The sequence below is a fragment of the Micropterus salmoides genome, unplaced genomic scaffold (genome assembly GCF_014851395.1).
Source record: "Micropterus salmoides isolate LMB-PRFRI ecotype aquatic unplaced genomic scaffold, ASM1485139v1 Ms_hic_scaffold_3973, whole genome shotgun sequence".
Taxonomy (NCBI): Eukaryota; Metazoa; Chordata; class Actinopteri; order Centrarchiformes; family Centrarchidae; genus Micropterus; species Micropterus salmoides.
The window spans coordinates 33,111-51,061 of NW_024043343.1; the positions used below are offsets into that span (position 1 = coordinate 33,111).

At 47.7% G+C, this 17,951-nt stretch overlaps 6 non-coding genes and 2 pseudogenes across 6 annotated transcripts; all 8 read left to right on the forward strand.

Moving 5' to 3' along the window:
• The first annotated feature begins 157 nt into the window (after window positions 1-157).
• LOC119885340 lies at window positions 158-334 on the forward strand (annotated as a pseudogene).
• A 969-nt stretch (window positions 335-1,303) lies between these two features.
• LOC119885349 lies at window positions 1,304-1,416 on the forward strand. Its single transcript, XR_005441309.1, has one exon. It is a non-coding gene; the product is annotated as a U5 spliceosomal RNA (small nuclear RNA).
• A 5,834-nt stretch (window positions 1,417-7,250) lies between these two features.
• On the forward strand, window positions 7,251-7,430 carry LOC119885333 (annotated as a pseudogene).
• A 969-nt stretch (window positions 7,431-8,399) lies between these two features.
• LOC119885350 lies at window positions 8,400-8,512 on the forward strand. Its single transcript, XR_005441310.1, has one exon. It is a non-coding gene; the product is annotated as a U5 spliceosomal RNA (small nuclear RNA).
• Window positions 8,513-8,695: 183 nt separating this feature from the next.
• Window positions 8,696-8,887, forward strand: LOC119885345. Its single transcript, XR_005441305.1, has one exon. It is a non-coding gene; the product is annotated as a U2 spliceosomal RNA (small nuclear RNA).
• Window positions 8,888-9,856: 969 nt separating this feature from the next.
• On the forward strand, window positions 9,857-9,969 carry LOC119885351. The gene has a single exon (XR_005441311.1). It is a non-coding gene; the product is annotated as a U5 spliceosomal RNA (small nuclear RNA).
• A 5,441-nt stretch (window positions 9,970-15,410) lies between these two features.
• Window positions 15,411-15,595, forward strand: LOC119885341. Its single transcript, XR_005441301.1, has one exon. It is a non-coding gene; the product is annotated as a U2 spliceosomal RNA (small nuclear RNA).
• A 969-nt stretch (window positions 15,596-16,564) lies between these two features.
• On the forward strand, window positions 16,565-16,677 carry LOC119885352. Its single transcript, XR_005441312.1, has one exon. It is a non-coding gene; the product is annotated as a U5 spliceosomal RNA (small nuclear RNA).
• Window positions 16,678-17,951: the final 1,274 nt, after the last annotated feature.

The window sequence follows — 17,951 nt, forward strand, 5'->3', positions numbered from 1 at the left end:
ATACCTTTAATTTATGACGTTATCTGTAATGCATTTTAAACACTTTTTTTAAATGTTGTTTTACAGAGAACATTTATCTATTTATTGACATGTTGTATTTTAAAAGGTAACTTGGAATTGACATATTATGAATCATGTTTGAATTGAGTGTCAATAAAATTTTTCTCAAAAGAAAAAAAATCTGTTCTTATCAGTTTAATATCTGATATGTCCCCTATAAGGGGGCAACATATTAAATGGATTTTTAGCACCGGGAGCTGAGACGAGGGGCTTGCTCCGTCCACTCCACGCATCGACCCGGTATTGCAGTGCCTCCGGGGGCGGTGCACCCTTCTCCTGCCTTGTGTAAAACCAAAATACTGACCCAAACGCAGAGGTTCGTCGCTCTGCCGGACGCCGGCCCGAAAAAGGCGCCAGTCGAGGGGGGGCGGCCAGCTGAAGCCTCGAAGAAGGCAGCGAGATTTGCACTTTATGATTGGCAGACGACGAGGGGATATTTGGGACCGGCATGGCTGTTAAATGTGCCCTGCACTTCCCCTCCCTTTCTCCCACTCGTCATCGAGAGCCCGAGTATTTCGGATGCTCGGTAGCCTGTGTCCAAAAGCCAGGCCTTCATTTCTCCGATTGGATAGAGCCTCTCAGAAGGTGGGGAGGGGACACTGCGGCGCCTCCGTAGGCCCGGCACGGTTGGCCAACACGGTGGAGGAACCGCAGCGTAGAAAGGATACAAGAAACTAAAACACCTCAAATGAAGCAAGAAAACCTGCTACAACTGCTAAATCGGTGAATAAAACACACTTACCTTCTCGTCTTTGGTCTGGTCAAGGTGGCAGTCCGGCAGAGGACAGGTAGGCAGTCCTCGGGACCAATGAATTCCTTGTTGCAAAAGTTTTTCAGCTACGGCAAAGTTGAAATTTTATTCACAAGGAATGAGGTGAATCTCCTCCCAGAAAAGCTGGTGACACAAAACGAAGCCCCAAACCGGCAAAGGTTTTAACCAGAAAGAGGAGGCCATTGCAGTCTTGGCCAAAAGGCCGAGAAGCGATCGGCCACATTTCCCCTCCCTTTCTCTCACTCGTCATCGAGAGGCTACAAGAGCCCGAGTCGTTCGGTAGCCTCTGTCCAAAAGCCAGGCCTTCGTCTCTCCGCAGCCCGATTGGATAGAGCCTGCCATGACCTGGGGAGGGGTAGGGGAACGGGCGTGGCCTGGTACTTGGGACTCGAGAGGCAGAGTGAGGCTTACCGTGAGGGTAGTGGCCGGGACGACTAGGCTCGTCGGCGGCTCTGGAGGAGGGGCCCGTACTTACTCGGGTTTCTCTTCATAACGTACAAGTCTTTCGCCTTTTACTAAAGACTTCCGTGGAGAGGGACGCCAATGAGTTAAAACTATTTTTGGCAGGCTCTGCCGTGTGGCCGAGCCTCGTGCGTTTGTGAAAAGGAAATAAAACGCCGCCCCCGGCAAGGTTGAGCGGTGCGACGAGGCGCGCTCGGGAGGAGGTGCTGAGACTCAGCCGTTGTTATGCGCAGTTGAAACCACTGCGCCACGGCAGGGGGAGAACTGCTCCGGGAGGTGGGCGCTGGAAGCAACCAGCGGGGGTTATCGCTTCTCGGCCTTTTGGCTAAGACTGCGATCGCCTCCTGTGTCTGGATAAAACTTTTGCCTGTTTGTGGCGAAGTGTTACCAGGTTTTTGGGAGGATACTCACATTATTCCTTGTGAAAAAATTTCAACTTTGTTGTAGTTGAAATTGTTTCACACAAAGGAATTCATTGGTTCAGAGGACTGCTTACCTGTACTCTGCCGGAATAACATCTCGACCAGGCCAAACAAGACAAGGTAAGTGTGTTTTATTCACCTTTCTAACATTTTTAGTAGATTTTATTGCTCTTTTTAGAGCATTCTTTTACCTTATTTTAGTTGACTTGGTTTTAGACTGTTTTAGGTGTTTTAGCTTCTTTTACCACTTTTACGTTGTGGTGCCTCCACCATGGCGGCCAACCATGCCGGCATGAGGAGGCACCACAGTGTCAGATTTACATTCAAAGAAAAAGATGGGAAAACCCTTGTTATGTCAAGGCTTGACTTCTCAAGGAAAATGATCCAGAACATTTTGAAATTCTCCCCGCAGGATATAAATTGTATTTTGACTCTGCCATTTGGAAAAGGTTTCGATGTGAGTTTTGTCTCTGCTGCCGTGTTCAGAGATTTCTGGACACGCTTCGAAAATGAAAAACCCCAGTTTACTGCATTTAATGTTGAGAAACTGACTGATAATGCCGCTAAAACGGTAATTGTCAGAATGTTCAATGAGACTGTGAATGCAGATGACATTTGTTTGTGGCTGGGCAGATTTTGCACTGTTAAAGGCCAGGCTACCAAAGTGAGAGATGAGGATGGCATCTGGAATTGCGCTTGGAGGGTCCCCATCCAACAATGGCAAGACCCTCAAGGCTTCCAGGGCCTGAAACATCTGCCATCCATGATAGTTCTGGGAAACAACAGGGGCTACATTCATTACCAGGGCCAGCCCAAACTCTGCCGCAAGTGTGGTGAGAATGGGCACCTGGCAGAAGCGTGCCAGCAGATCATTTGTGGTAAATGTAGAGAAATTGGGCATACTTTCGAGGAATGCACCAATGGCAGAAAGTGCAATCTTTGTGGAGAAACAAACCACCTCTTCAGAGATTGCCCTAAGTCGTTTGCCAACAAATTAAAGGCAGCAAAGGCACAAAATGGCGGACAAGACGAAGCAGTTAGAGAGCTAATTGAAGAGGCTGGGCTGGAGAATTCAAATCTCCCGCCAAATCCTGTGATTGGAGGAGAAGGACCAGTAGAGGCGGGAGAAGGGGAGGGGCCTGCAGCTGCCCCACAAGTGGAGAACAGGGAAGAAGCAGTGGCAGTGCAGGCAGAAGGCGGAGCTAGCTCAGTGACTGGCTCAGAACAAAAATTTGGCCAGTCACAGAGTGATAGCGAGGATGTCCCCCTCCCCAATGCCCAGCCGGCCAAGAGACTAATTTCAGAATTGTCTTCTGAGTCTCCTGGAGCCTCGGAAAAGAGGGGAAGAGCTGAGAGCTACTCAGACAGTTCATCTGTGGAGGAGCCCAGAGTCTTCCCCTCCAATTCGCCTAATGAAGTCTCTTTTTTAACTATAGCTCTGCAATCAACCCCTAAGGACTCAAAGCTCAATGCCACCCTGCGTCAGAGGCCAACTCCTAGAGTCCGAAAGGGAAATGGAGCTCAACCCCGTCATCTCTCACCCATGAGAATGAAGGAAGAGCTCCATTCACAAGAAATCCACTAACTGCTGTTTTTAAACATTTGAAATCCCCCTTTTTTTTTAGTCTTTTAAGATGTCATACCTGCAAATTTTAACCATACTCATGACACTCACCTTCTCAACTATCAATGTGAGGAGTGTGAAGTCGAGAGTTAGAGCCCAGATTGTTTTATCCTTTCTTAACTCTTTTAAGTCTGACGTGTTTTTAATACAGGAATGCGGCCTACCATTTTTAAAACACTACAGAGAATGGGAGGAGTTATGGCCACAAACGTCGATATGGAGCGGCTCAAATGAAAACAAAAATGATGGAGTGGCCATTTTAATAAAAAACCCTCTAGTCTGGTGAAGGGCAGCACTGTGGTGAGAGATGGTCGGGCACTTTTAACACACTTGACTTTTATGGGGAAGGATTTTAACGTCTTAAATATTTATGGCTTTAATGACAAGAACGACAGGTATGACCTTTTAGAAGACCTGCAGCCCCACATGCTAGGCAGGGCACCTTTAGTTGTAGGGGGGGATTTTAATTGTATTTTAAGCAGGAACGACAGGAGAAGAATAGGGGACGATTTTAAAGTGGACAAGACTTCAGTTTTACTTCAAAGCATATGCAGTGATTTTAGACTTGTGGACTGTTTTAAAACCATGCATCCCAGAGAGGAGGGCTTCACCTGGTTCAGTAGTGATGGCACCCGAGCCTCTCGCATAGACTACATTTTATCACGTGATTGCCCACCAACCGATGCTAGATTGGAACCTGTTTTCTTTTCTGATCACGCAATTCTTTCCTGCACCCTTTCACTCTCTTCCGGTGTGACGGCAGGAAGTGGTCTGTGGAAGCTCAATTGCTCCCTGTTAGAAGACAGGGAGCTAGTTAGGCTGTACAGGGAGCAATACCGAGAGTGGCAGACCCTTCAAGACTTTTACGATACACGTGCACAGTGGTGGGAAATGGTGAAGGGAAAGACAAAGACGTTTTACAGACAGGCAGGGAAAAGAAAGAAAAAGAGGGACAACAGACGCATGTTGGGACTGCAGAAACGGCTTCAGAGGTATTTTAAACTAATCCAACATGGAATGGATTTTAATGAAGAGATAAAACAAATTAAAACAGAGATGTCGGTTTTAGCAGAAATTAATAGCAAAGGTGTGATTTTAAGAAGCAAGGAAAGGGAAATAGAGGAAGGAGAGAAGTGCACAAGATATTTTTTTAAGAAAATCGTAAATAAAGGGGGGGCCATGTTGAGACTTAAAAAAGAAAACGGGTGCACAGCTGACACAACAGAGGAAATCAAAGAAACTGTCGAACATTTTTACCGTGAACTGTACGCATACAAAACTGTTAACGGGGACACCATGACCGAAGTTTTAAAATCCATTGACCAAGCAACAAACGACAACGTGCTTTTAACCCAAGATTTTACGATACCGGAATTAAACAAATGCATCAAATCTTTTAAGACAGGGAAGTCGCCGGGAGAAGACGGGCTTCCCTTGGAATTTTATCTGACATTTTGGGACATTTTAGCACCAGACTTGCTTGCTGTTTTTATGGATTTTGAACAAATGGACCGACTTCCTGACAGCTTTAGAGCAGGGATAGTGACTCTCCTTCACAAAGACAAAGACAAGACGGACTTGAAAAATTGGAGACCTATCACACTCTTAAATTTTGACTGTAAACTTTTTAGTAAACTTTTAGCCTCACGCATGTCCTTGTTTTTAGAAGATCTGATTCACCCGGATCAAGCCTGTGCCGTCCCGGGGAGGAAGATCACCGACAGCCTCGTACTGATCCGAGATACCATCTGTTACGCGAGAGACAGAAACATTCGGCTAGTAGTCCTGAATTTAGATTTTGAGAAAGCCTTTGATCGGGTCTCGCACCAGTACCTTTTCCAGGTACTGCAAAAAATGGGGTTCCCGAGAAGGTTTATAGCCTGGGTGGGACTGCTGTACCGGGAGATCAACAGCAAATTCATTGTTAACGGGCATCTGACAAGAGCAGTGGATATAAACTGCGGTGTCCGTCAGGGTTGTCCGTTATCTGCCCTCCTCTACGTTATCTGTATAGAACCACTGGCACAGACCTTGAGAAGGGACCAACGAATCCATGGGGTAGGAGTCCCAGGGAGCGGGGGACTCGAGACAAAATGTATTTTATATATGGACGACATCAACATTTTATGCACTGACCTTTTATCTGTCAACAGGACGCTGGACTTGACTGACTGGTTCGGACAGGCCTCTGGGTCAAAGCTGAACAGAAGCAAGACCCAAGCCCATTTTTATGGACCGTGGACAGCGACTGAGACGACAGGACTCCCCCTGACTGTGACCCAGACTGACCAAAAAATACTTGGGATCAGGTTTGATAGGGAGGGGGAGGGGAAAACAAATTGGGCAGACATAGTAGGGAAAGTCAGGCAGAGACTAGGGTACTGGACACTTAGAGGACTGACTTTAGAAGGAAAGGTTTTAATCATCAAAGCAGTGATTTTACCTTTGCTTTTACTCATCAGTTCTGTTTTTATCCCGCCTAGGAGAGTGATCTTAGACCTGGAACGAGCCATCTTTTATTTTTTGTGGGGCTCCAAGTGGGAAAGACTGAGACGAAGCGTGATGAAGAAGCCAAAGGAGAAAGGAGGAAAAGGAGTGCCAGACCTGCACTTGTTCCTAGGAAGCAGATACACAGCACTACACATCGCAACCGCCACAGCCCCATCCAGAAACCCCAAGACCGCAGCAATGACACGGTTCTGGATGGGGTCCTACCTCAGAAAACTTAAGATCTTACCCACAAGTCTCAAAGTACCAGTGTCTTTTAACCTGCCACCAGCCTATGCTTTTATCCAGTCATTTTTAAGGCATTTTAACCTTGAGCAGGAGGAGTTGCAGGTTTTAACCACTCACCGCTCTCTCATTTCTGTTGTGCAGGAGCGGGAACCAGTGAGTCCAGTGCGCGGGCTTGCATTCGGCGAGCCCTCAACAGTTTGGCGCAACGTGAACCATCCAGCTCTTCCAAACAGACTCCGGGACCTGTCATGGATGGTGGCTCATGAGATCCTCCCAGTCAGGTCCGTAATGCACTCCCGGGGCATGTCGGCGCACTCAACTTGCCCCCGACCAGGTTGTGGCGCGCCTGAGTCGGTAAGGCATCTGCTCTGGGAGTGCAGCGCTGCCGTAGAACAGTGGGCAACGGCCGGCTCCTTGCAATTCCCGTACTTGCCAGCAAGGGAGGTCCTCACACCACAGCTGGTGCTGTACGGGGTGAGCCAAGGAAATCAGATACCAGCACGTACATTTGCCAAACAGTGGCTCACCCTAGCCGCCATCAAAGACGCCATATGGACCTCCAGAAACTTGCTGGCAAGAAAGCACATGCAGATCCCCCCCGTGGCTGTGATCCGGATGGCCGCAGCAACGGCCCAAACGGCCAGAGCTGCAGGCGGCGGGCCTAGGACACAGCCACAAAGAAGAATCGCCTCTGTGCCCATTCGGACGGAGGAGCCGGAGCCACACAAGGAAAGTTCAAGGCAGCGGCGGCCTGACCCTCCGGGTGAGGTTGGTGGGAAGGAGCTACAGGGTGAGGGTCTCCTCTGAGCGCCTGCACAAGATCCCGAGAGTCCAAATCTGTTTGGGGGAGCTGAATGAGTTCCCCTTTGATAGGGACTCACTACACTCCTGCACAACAGTGGACTTGGAGAAGAGCTTTTATTATCCATTTATTTTTTGTGAGTTTTATTTTAACAAATGCACTCCGCTTTGAAGACTTTTAACAGACACTCACAGACATGGACAAGCTGAAAACCATTTTATACCTTTAATTTATGACGTTATCTGTAATGCATTTTAAACACTTTTTTTAAATGTTGTTTTACAGAGAACATTTATCTATTTATTGACATGTTGTATTTTAAAAGGTAACTTGGAATTGACATATTATGAATCATGTTTGAATTGAGTGTCAATAAAATTTTTCTCAAAAGAAAAAAATCTGTTCTTATCAGTTTAATATCTGATATGTCCCCTATAAGGGGGCAACATATTAAATGGATTTTTAGCACCGGGAGCTGAGACGAGGGGCTTGCTCCGTCCACTCCACGCATCGACCCGGTATTGCAGTGCCTCCGGGGGCGGTGCACCCTTCTCCTGCCTTGTGTAAAACCAAAATACTGACCCAAACGCAGAGGTTCGTCGCTCTGCCGGACGCCGGCCCGAAAAAGGCGCCAGTCGAGGGGGGGCGGCCAGCTGAAGCCTCGAAGAAGGCAGCGAGATTTGCACTTTATGATTGGCAGACGACGAGGGGATATTTGGGACCGGCATGGCTGTTAAATGTGCCCTGCACTTCCCCTCCCTTTCTCCCACTCGTCATCGAGAGCCCGAGTATTTCGGATGCTCGGTAGCCTGTGTCCAAAAGCCAGGCCTTCATTTCTCCGATTGGATAGAGCCTCTCAGAAGGTGGGGAGGGGACACTGCGGCGCCTCCGTAGGCCCGGCACGGTTGGCCAACACGGTGGAGGAACCGCAGCGTAGAAAGGATACAAGAAACTAAAACACCTCAAATGAAGCAAGAAAACCTGCTACAACTGCTAAATCGGTGAATAAAACACACTTACCTTCTCGTCTTTGGTCTGGTCAAGGTGGCAGTCCGGCAGAGGACAGGTAGGCAGTCCTCGGGACCAATGAATTCCTTGTTGCAAAAGTTTTTCAGCTACGGCAAAGTTGAAATTTTATTCACAAGGAATGAGGTGAATCTCCTCCCAGAAAAGCTGGTGACACAAAACGAAGCCCCAAACCGGCAAAGGTTTTAACCAGAAAGAGGAGGCCATTGCAGTCTTGGCCAAAAGGCCGAGAAGCGATCGGCCACATTTCCCCTCCCTTTCTCTCACTCGTCATCGAGAGGCTACAAGAGCCCGAGTCGTTCGGTAGCCTCTGTCCAAAAGCCAGGCCTTCGTCTCTCCGCAGCCCGATTGGATAGAGCCTGCCATGACCTGGGGAGGGGTAGGGGAACGGGCGTGGCCTGGTACTTGGGACTCGAGAGGCAGAGTGAGGCTTACCGTGAGGGTAGTGGCCGGGACGACTAGGCTCGTCGGCGGCTCTGGAGGAGGGGCCCGTACTTACTCGGGTTTCTCTTCATAACGTACAAGTCTTTCGCCTTTTACTAAAGACTTCCGTGGAGAGGGACGCCAATGAGTTAAAACTATTTTTGGCAGGCTCTGCCGTGTGGCCGAGCCTCGTGCGTTTGTGAAAAGGAAATAAAACGCCGCCCCCGGCAAGGTTGAGCGGTGCGACGAGGCGCGCTCGGGAGGAGGTGCTGAGACTCAGCCGTTGTTATGCGCAGTTGAAACCACTGCGCCACGGCAGGGGGAGAACTGCTCCGGGAGGTGGGCGCTGGAAGCAACCAGCGGGGGTTATCGCTTCTCGGCCTTTTGGCTAAGATCAAGTGTAGTATCTGTTCTTATCAGTTTAATATCTGATATGTCCCCTATAAGGGGGCAACATATTAAATGGATTTTTAGCACCGGGAGCTGAGACGAGGGGCTTGCTCCGTCCACTCCACGCATCGACCCGGTATTGCAGTGCCTCCGGGGGCGGTGCACCCTTCTCCTGCCTTGTGTAAAACCAAAATACTGACCCAAACGCAGAGGTTCGTCGCTCTGCCGGACGCCGGCCCGAAAAAGGCGCCAGTCGAGGGGGGGCGGCCAGCTGAAGCCTCGAAGAAGGCAGCGAGATTTGCACTTTATGATTGGCAGACGACGAGGGGATATTTGGGACCGGCATGGCTGTTAAATGTGCCCTGCACTTCCCCTCCCTTTCTCCCACTCGTCATCGAGAGCCCGAGTATTTCGGATGCTCGGTAGCCTGTGTCCAAAAGCCAGGCCTTCATTTCTCCGATTGGATAGAGCCTCTCAGAAGGTGGGGAGGGGACACTGCGGCGCCTCCGTAGGCCCGGCACGGTTGGCCAACACGGTGGAGGAACCGCAGCGTAGAAAGGATACAAGAAACTAAAACACCTCAAATGAAGCAAGAAAACCTGCTACAACTGCTAAATCGGTGAATAAAACACACTTACCTTCTCGTCTTTGGTCTGGTCAAGGTGGCAGTCCGGCAGAGGACAGGTAGGCAGTCCTCGGGACCAATGAATTCCTTGTTGCAAAAGTTTTTCAGCTACGGCAAAGTTGAAATTTTATTCACAAGGAATGAGGTGAATCTCCTCCCAGAAAAGCTGGTGACACAAAACGAAGCCCCAAACCGGCAAAGGTTTTAACCAGAAAGAGGAGGCCATTGCAGTCTTGGCCAAAAGGCCGAGAAGCGATCGGCCACATTTCCCCTCCCTTTCTCTCACTCGTCATCGAGAGGCTACAAGAGCCCGAGTCGTTCGGTAGCCTCTGTCCAAAAGCCAGGCCTTCGTCTCTCCGCAGCCCGATTGGATAGAGCCTGCCATGACCTGGGGAGGGGTAGGGGAACGGGCGTGGCCTGGTACTTGGGACTCGAGAGGCAGAGTGAGGCTTACCGTGAGGGTAGTGGCCGGGACGACTAGGCTCGTCGGCGGCTCTGGAGGAGGGGCCCGTACTTACTCGGGTTTCTCTTCATAACGTACAAGTCTTTCGCCTTTTACTAAAGACTTCCGTGGAGAGGGACGCCAATGAGTTAAAACTATTTTTGGCAGGCTCTGCCGTGTGGCCGAGCCTCGTGCGTTTGTGAAAAGGAAATAAAACGCCGCCCCCGGCAAGGTTGAGCGGTGCGACGAGGCGCGCTCGGGAGGAGGTGCTGAGACTCAGCCGTTGTTATGCGCAGTTGAAACCACTGCGCCACGGCAGGGGGAGAACTGCTCCGGGAGGTGGGCGCTGGAAGCAACCAGCGGGGGTTATCGCTTCTCGGCCTTTTGGCTAAGATTGAGTAAGAGGAGGATCTGTTGACAGTCTACAATGACATCGTCAGCTAACTCACAGCAGGTGCATGCCGTGCTGAAAAATACGCTTAGGTTTGTGTGGAACAGTACCGACGAGTTAATGGAGAGAAAGATTTTTGGACAAGCCATTCTGTTTGGAGCTCTGTGCCTCAAGATTGACGACCTTCTGTGTCTGCAGAAAAACGCCACGGACAAGTATTACGACGTCACGTTTTACACCGTTACCAAGATGGAGGAGGTGAAAGGATTAGCACTTCGATTGGCAGACGGATTGCTGAAAAACTTCAGGGTGCTCAGCCTGTGTCGTACTGGTGAGCGCATTGTGACTGTGCACATTTACAACCCTTGGGTGTCAGAGGAAGCAACCAGGTATTTTCTTGCCAGGTACGTGACTGTGTTAACAAGTATGGGAGACATTAAGGATGTGCTGGGGATATGGACCGGAAAACGGCAATTCCGGGTCATGCTGAAGGAAGACCCGAATGGTTATGATGGTTTTTGCCATCCCCCCGCTACCTTCACCATTGGCTCCCATAGAGGTTTCCTAGTCTATGGGGGTCAGCCGCTGTACTGCAGGCAATGTGCTTCATATGGACACCTGGCAAGGTCTTGCAGACAGGTGCGGTGCAGAAACTGTGATAGTTTGGGACACACCATGAGAAATTGTGATCAGCCAAAAAAATGTAGTTTATGTGGGCTGGAAGGACATTTATTTGGGCATTGCCCAGAAGTGGGGTCTTCGTATGCACGTGCTGCCAGACGGGAGTCGGTGGCCCCAGGTGCGCAACACAGGGATGGACCCGCATGTGACGACCCACGCTCCACATCCTTAAGAGCAATTGAGGACGTAATTGCCGAGCTCACGGGAGGAGTGGTGGAGACAAAGGGGGCAGATGCACCGGAGGTGGTGTCAGTCCAGGCAGAGAGCGAGGACGCCTGGGGGAAGCAGGGGGGGGAAGCTGAGAGTTTGGAGGAGGCTTCTTCTGTTATTGAGTGGGTCGCGGGGAAGAAAGGAGGAAAAAGTAAGAGAAAGAGGGCAAAGACGAGCTTGTTGCTTTCACCACCATCCTCTCCTCTGCTCGTTGAGGCGAACAGGTTTGGGGTACTTGTTTCTGAGGTTTGGGAAGAAATGCAGGAGGGAAAGGAGACTGGACAGGTGCATGAGATCACTGACAATGCGGCAAAGGAGGGGGGCAGCGCTGCGGCAGCTGTGGACGATTGCCTGGAGAGTGAGGAAGCTGGGGAGGCGTTAACCCAGAAAGGCATGACTGCATCGTCCAGTAGTAAGGTTCCAGCTAGCGGTGTCCCAGGAGAGCCTCCCTGCATAGCTGTATTCTCCTCGGATGCTCCTCCTGCCCCGAGAAGCTGCCCCGTACTCTCAGAAGATAGCCCTTCCAGTTCAGAGTGCTCTTTCCCACTGAAGGAGCCAGATGAGGAGGACTTTCTGCCATGATTGGTGGAAAGAGCAACGTGAGTGAGCATACTGTTTTGGGCTCCTTTTTTTCTGTCACTTCCTCCATTTTTCTTTTTTTTTGCATAGTCTGTCTTTATTTCATATATTAACTATAAATGTGAGGGGGTTGAGAAATGCATCAAAGAGAGCAGTAGTTTTTTCTCATTTAAGTTCAGTGGATTTTTCTTTGTGCCTCTTGCAAGAGGTCCACCTAAAGACTGTGGAGGATGTGAAGGGGTTCACAAAAGAGTGGGTTAAAGGGGACTCTAGATGGAGCATTGGGGGTGTTCACTCATCTGGGGTGGGGACGTTAAGTGGGAATGTGGAAGTTAAAATAGTCGGGAGTTTTTCTGTGATACAGGGGAGGGTTTTGGTCACAGATGTTGACTGGAAGGGTAAGAGTTTAAGAGTGGTAAATATATATGCCCATGCTGCACCAAAAGAACGAAATGAGCTATTTCTTAAGTTAGACACCGTTTTCATGACCAATCGTCATGTAATCGTTGGAGGTGATTTCAACTCTCCTAGTGAGGGCAAAAACATGGGAGTTAACTTCCATAGTTTGGTAAAAAAGTACAGTTTAGTTGATAGTTTTAGGAGTTTTAACTCTGATGACCCTGGTTTCACATGGGGAAACAGTAGAGGGGCACGGAGTAGAATAGATTATATTTTTTGTCCGTTAGATTTTCAGGTGTTTGAGGCACAAGTGTCACCTGTTTTCTACTCAGATCACAACATGCTCTCTGTTGTATTAAACCTGAAGGTGACATGTTTTGGGAAAGGGTACTGGAAATTGAATAACAGTATTCTTGGAGCCCGGCAGTTTAGGGTAGGGTTCAGGAGTTTCTTCAAGGAGTGCATTAAAATGAAGATGTTTTATGGTAATGTATCTGGATGGTGGGAAAGCACAAAGGTCCGTATTAAACATTACATACAGGTGTACTCAAAAGAATCCAGAAAAGCGGAGTTTAAAGAATATTATCAATTGCAAAAATCAATAGAAAATTTAATGGCACAACAAAACACTGGTGAGCGCATAGATGAGGAATTATTGAAACGCTGGCAAAACGAGCAGAGGCTATTTTTTCATAAGAGGGCTGAGGCTTATAAATTCAGGAGTCTTGATGAAAAATGGGAAAAGGATGAGAAATGTTCATCCTATTTTTTCAAGCAGTCTAAAGTACGGGCAAAGAGAAGGAGAATAGCCTCCCTTCTAAATGAACGAGGGGAGGAAATTGACGATCCGGAAGGGCTGGTAGAAATTGCTTCGGGTAATTATTCCAAGTTTTTTAGCGCAGAAATAGTAGATTATAGTAAGGGTTCACTGCTGTTGAATAATGTAGATAGCTCAATCCCCGACTATCTGAAACTAGAGTTGGATAAAGACATACAATTGGAAGAAATTTTGAAGGCGCTTCAGTCTTTAAAGAAAGGGAAGGTGCCAGGAGTGGATGGACTTACAAAAGAATTTTACTTGGTTTTCTGGGAAGATATTGGGCCTCAGTTGTTAGATTTGTTTACTTTCATTTGCACATCTGGGATAATGGGGAGCACAATGAGAGAGGGGGTGATTTCCCTGCTATATAAAAAAGGGGACGTTCGAGATATATCCAACTACAGACCCTTAACGATGTTGTGCACAGATTATAAGATTTTTAGTAAAATTCTAACAAACAGGTTGGTATCCGCCTTGGAGTTCATTATAGGACTGGATCAAACTTGTGCAGTACAAGGCAGACAGATACAATGGAATCTGCAAATGCACAGAGATGTACTAGCCTATTCCGAGGATAGAAATTTTCCCCTTATTGTGCTCAGTCTTGATCAGGAAAAAGCTTTTGATAGGGTCAATCACAAATTTTTATTTAGGATTTTGGAAAGATTTGGGTTTGGTAAAAGATTTAGAAGTTGGCTGAAGATTTTATACACAGAGGTAGGAAGTAGAGTTAATGTCAATGGCAACATGGGAGTTTTGTTTAAGCAAACCAGGGGCGTCAGGCAGGGGTGCCCTGCATCAGCCCCTTTGTATGTTGTGTTTATTGAAATTTTGGCATGTGCAATTAGAAAAAATGCTAAAATCAGGGGTCTACCGTTGCCAGGTGGGGAAACATTGGTTATATCTCAGTTTGCAGACGACACTGTATTGTATTTAGAAAATGACTTTTGTTTAAAGGAAGCTATTAATGTTATTGAAGTGTTCTCGAGTGCTTCAGGGTCTAGGATTAATAAAGGGAAGTCACTGATTAAATATCTGGGAAGGTGGAAGGATAGGAATGACAAGCCATATGGGCTTGCCCTGTGCGCGGGGCCGATGACATTATTGGGTATATCCTTTGGTAATAAGGATGATGTTGAAAGTAATTGGGAGGTAAGATTAGCTAAAGTGCTATCAAAGCTCAACATGTGGAAATTGAGAAAACTGTCATTCAGTGGCAAAGTCCTAGCTATAAAAGCCGATATATTGCCAGCCTTACTTCATGTGGCATGTGTTTTTCCCATGACGGCAATGATTTGCTTAAAGTTGCAAAGGATGTTGTTTAATTTCATGTGGGGAGGGTATGAATATATTAAAAGAGAAATAATGTACCAGCCCATTGAGAGAGGAGGTAAAGACATGCCAAATGTCAGGTTGAAGTTGAACGTGATTTTTTTTTCAAATATCTGTAAAATAACTATGTCACCTCCAAAACATAAATGTCACTCTTTAATGAAATTTTGGCTTGCTATGCATTTGAGGCCCTTAGGGGTAGCATGGGATAACAGGTCTCCCAAAGCTGAGGTTATGCCTTTGTACTATAAAGGAATAATCAGTTGGGCAAAGAAGTACAAGGAGTGTTGGGATAGTCATTTAGTACTCAATCATAGAAAACTGTATGAGGAATTGATGGCCAGGTTCAACCCAAGAGAAACTGTTCATATTCCTTCTGAAGTATGGAAGAGAACACAGTTTAAGCAGTTGGACAATCAGTTGAAAGATTTTAATTGGTTGGTGCTTCACAGGAGATTAGCAGTAAGAAACACCTTGTTTAATCACGGCCTAACAAGAAGTAAGTACTGTCCAAGAGAGGGATGTTTGGGAAAAGAAACGGTGGAACATGCATTATTTGAGTGTTTTTTCGCACAACAAATTTGGGAGGGGTTGGGTAAAAAGTTTGTGTCTTTGAGGGATATGACATGGGAAGGGGTTCTTTACATGGAATTTAATATGGAGAGGGAGAAACTGCATAAAGTAGTGCTTCTCGTATCTATAGTAAAGTACAAGTTGTGGGAGGTAAGATGTGATGGGCTAAATGGAGGAAGCAAGTGGTCAGTGTTGGGAACTATAAAGAGCATTGAAGACTCAATAGAGAGGCGATACCAATTAGAGATCAGAAAATGGGGTATTGACTCGATCAAAGACAGATGGAAAATGATTTATGGTAATTCATAGAGGTCAACAGAAGGTGTTGTGGATTTATTATGATGGTTATGGGAGTGGTTTTGTTATGGTCTCTTCATGCATACATGCCATGCATCGTAATGGGAAAAAAAGAAAAAAGAGAGGGCTCGAGAACTGGGTTCCATGAGTTATTGATGTATACCTTGTGTTTTGTTGATGTCGTTTTTTTTTTTTTTTTTTTTTTTACTAATTAAGGTAACAAAGGGACACTGTGTATAGAGATGCCGAGGGGGAGGATTGTTGTTTTGTGTTGGATGTGGGATTAATATAGGTGGGATGTAAGTACTGAAATGTGTGTATTGAATGTTTATGTCACAAATAAATTATATTTTCCAAAAAAAAAAAAAAAAAAAATCTGTTCTTATCAGTTTAATATCTGATATGTCCCCTATAAGGGGGCAACATATTAAATGGATTTTTAGCACCGGGAGCTGAGACGAGGGGCTTGCTCCGTCCACTCCACGCATCGACCCGGTATTGCAGTGCCTCCGGGGGCGGTGCACCCTTCTCCTGCCTTGTGTAAAACCAAAATACTGACCCAAACGCAGAGGTTCGTCGCTCTGCCGGACGCCGGCCCGAAAAAGGCGCCAGTCGAGGGGGGGCGGCCAGCTGAAGCCTCGAAGAAGGCAGCGAGATTTGCACTTTATGATTGGCAGACGACGAGGGGATATTTGGGACCGGCATGGCTGTTAAATGTGCCCTGCACTTCCCCTCCCTTTCTCCCACTCGTCATCGAGAGCCCGAGTATTTCGGATGCTCGGTAGCCTGTGTCCAAAAGCCAGGCCTTCATTTCTCCGATTGGATAGAGCCTCTCAGAAGGTGGGGAGGGGACACTGCGGCGCCTCCGTAGGCCCGGCACGGTTGGCCAACACGGTGGAGGAACCGCAGCGTAGAAAGGATACAAGAAACTAAAACACCTCAAATGAAGCAAGAAAACCTGCTACAACTGCTAAATCGGTGAATAAAACACACTTACCTTCTCGTCTTTGGTCTGGTCAAGGTGGCAGTCCGGCAGAGGACAGGTAGGCAGTCCTCGGGACCAATGAATTCCTTGTTGCAAAAGTTTTTCAGCTACGGCAAAGTTGAAATTTTATTCACAAGGAATGAGGTGAATCTCCTCCCAGAAAAGCTGGTGACACAAAACGAAGCCCCAAACCGGCAAAGGTTTTAACCAGAAAGAGGAGGCCATTGCAGTCTTGGCCAAAAGGCCGAGAAGCGATCGGCCACATTTCCCCTCCCTTTCTCTCACTCGTCATCGAGAGGCTACAAGAGCCCGAGTCGTTCGGTAGCCTCTGTCCAAAAGCCAGGCCTTCGTCTCTCCGCAGCCCGATTGGATAGAGCCTGCCATGACCTGGGGAGGGGTAGGGGAACGGGCGTGGCCTGGTACTTGGGACTCGAGAGGCAGAGTGAGGCTTACCGTGAGGGTAGTGGCCGGGACGACTAGGCTCGTCGGCGGCTCTGGAGGAGGGGCCCGTACTTACTCGGGTTTCTCTTCATAACGTACAAGTCTTTCGCCTTTTACTAAAGACTTCCGTGGAGAGGGACGCCAATGAGTTAAAACTATTTTTGGCAGGCTCTGCCGTGTGGCCGAGCCTCGTGCGTTTGTGAAAAGGAAATAAAACGCCGCCCCCGGCAAGGTTGAGCGGTGCGACGAGGCGCGCTCGGGAGGAGGTGCTGAGACTCAGCCGTTGTTATGCGCAGTTGAAACCACTGCGCCACGGCAGGGGGAGAACTGCTCCGGGAGGTGGGCGCTGGAAGCAACCAGCGGGGGTTATCGCTTCTCGGCCTTTTGGCTAAGACTGCGATCGCCTCCTGTGTCTGGATAAAACTTTTGCCTGTTTGTGGCGAAGTGTTACCAGGTTTTTGGGAGGATACTCACATTATTCCTTGTGAATAAAATTTCAACTTTGTTGTAGTTGAAATTGTTTCACACAAAGGAATTCATTGGTTCAGAGGACTGCTTACCTGTACTCTGCCGGAATAACATCTCGACCAGGCCAAACAAGACAAGGTAAGTGTGTTTTATTCACCTTTTAACATTTTTAGTAGATTTTATTGCTCTTTTTAGAGCATTCTTTTACCTTATTTTAGTTGACTTGGTTTTAGACTTTTTTAGGTGTTTTAGCTTCCTTTTACCACTTTTACGTTGTGGTGCCTCCACCATGGCGGCCAACCATGCCGGCATGAGGAGGCACCACAGTGTCAGATTTACATTCAAAGAAAAAGATGGGAAAACCCTTGTTATGTCAAGGCTTGACTTCTCAAGGAAAATGATCCAGAACATTTTGAAATTCTCCCCGCAGGATATAAATTGTATTTTGACTCTGCCATTTGGAAAAGGTTTCGATGTGAGTTTTGTCTCTGCTGCCGTGTTCAGAGATTTCTGGACACGCTTCGAAAATGAAAAACCCCAGTTTACTGCATTTAATGTTGAGAAACTGACTGATAATGCCGCTAAAACGGTAATTGTCAGAATGTTCAATGAGACTGTGAATGCAGATGACATTTGTTTGTGGCTGGGCAGATTTTGCACTGTTAAAGGCCAGGCTACCAAAGTGAGAGATGAGGATGGCATCTGGAATTGCGCTTGGAGGGTCCCCATCCAACAATGGCAAGACCCTCAAGGCTTCCAGGGCCTGAAACATCTGCCATCCATGATAGTTCTGGGAAACAACAGGGGCTACATTCATTACCAGGGCCAGCCCAAACTCTGCCGCAAGTGTGGTGAGAATGGGCACCTGGCAGAAGCGTGCCAGCAGATCATTTGTGGTAAATGTAGAGAAATTGGGCATACTTTCGAGGAATGCACCAATGGCAGAAAGTGCAATCTTTGTGGAGAAACAAACCACCTCTTCAGAGATTGC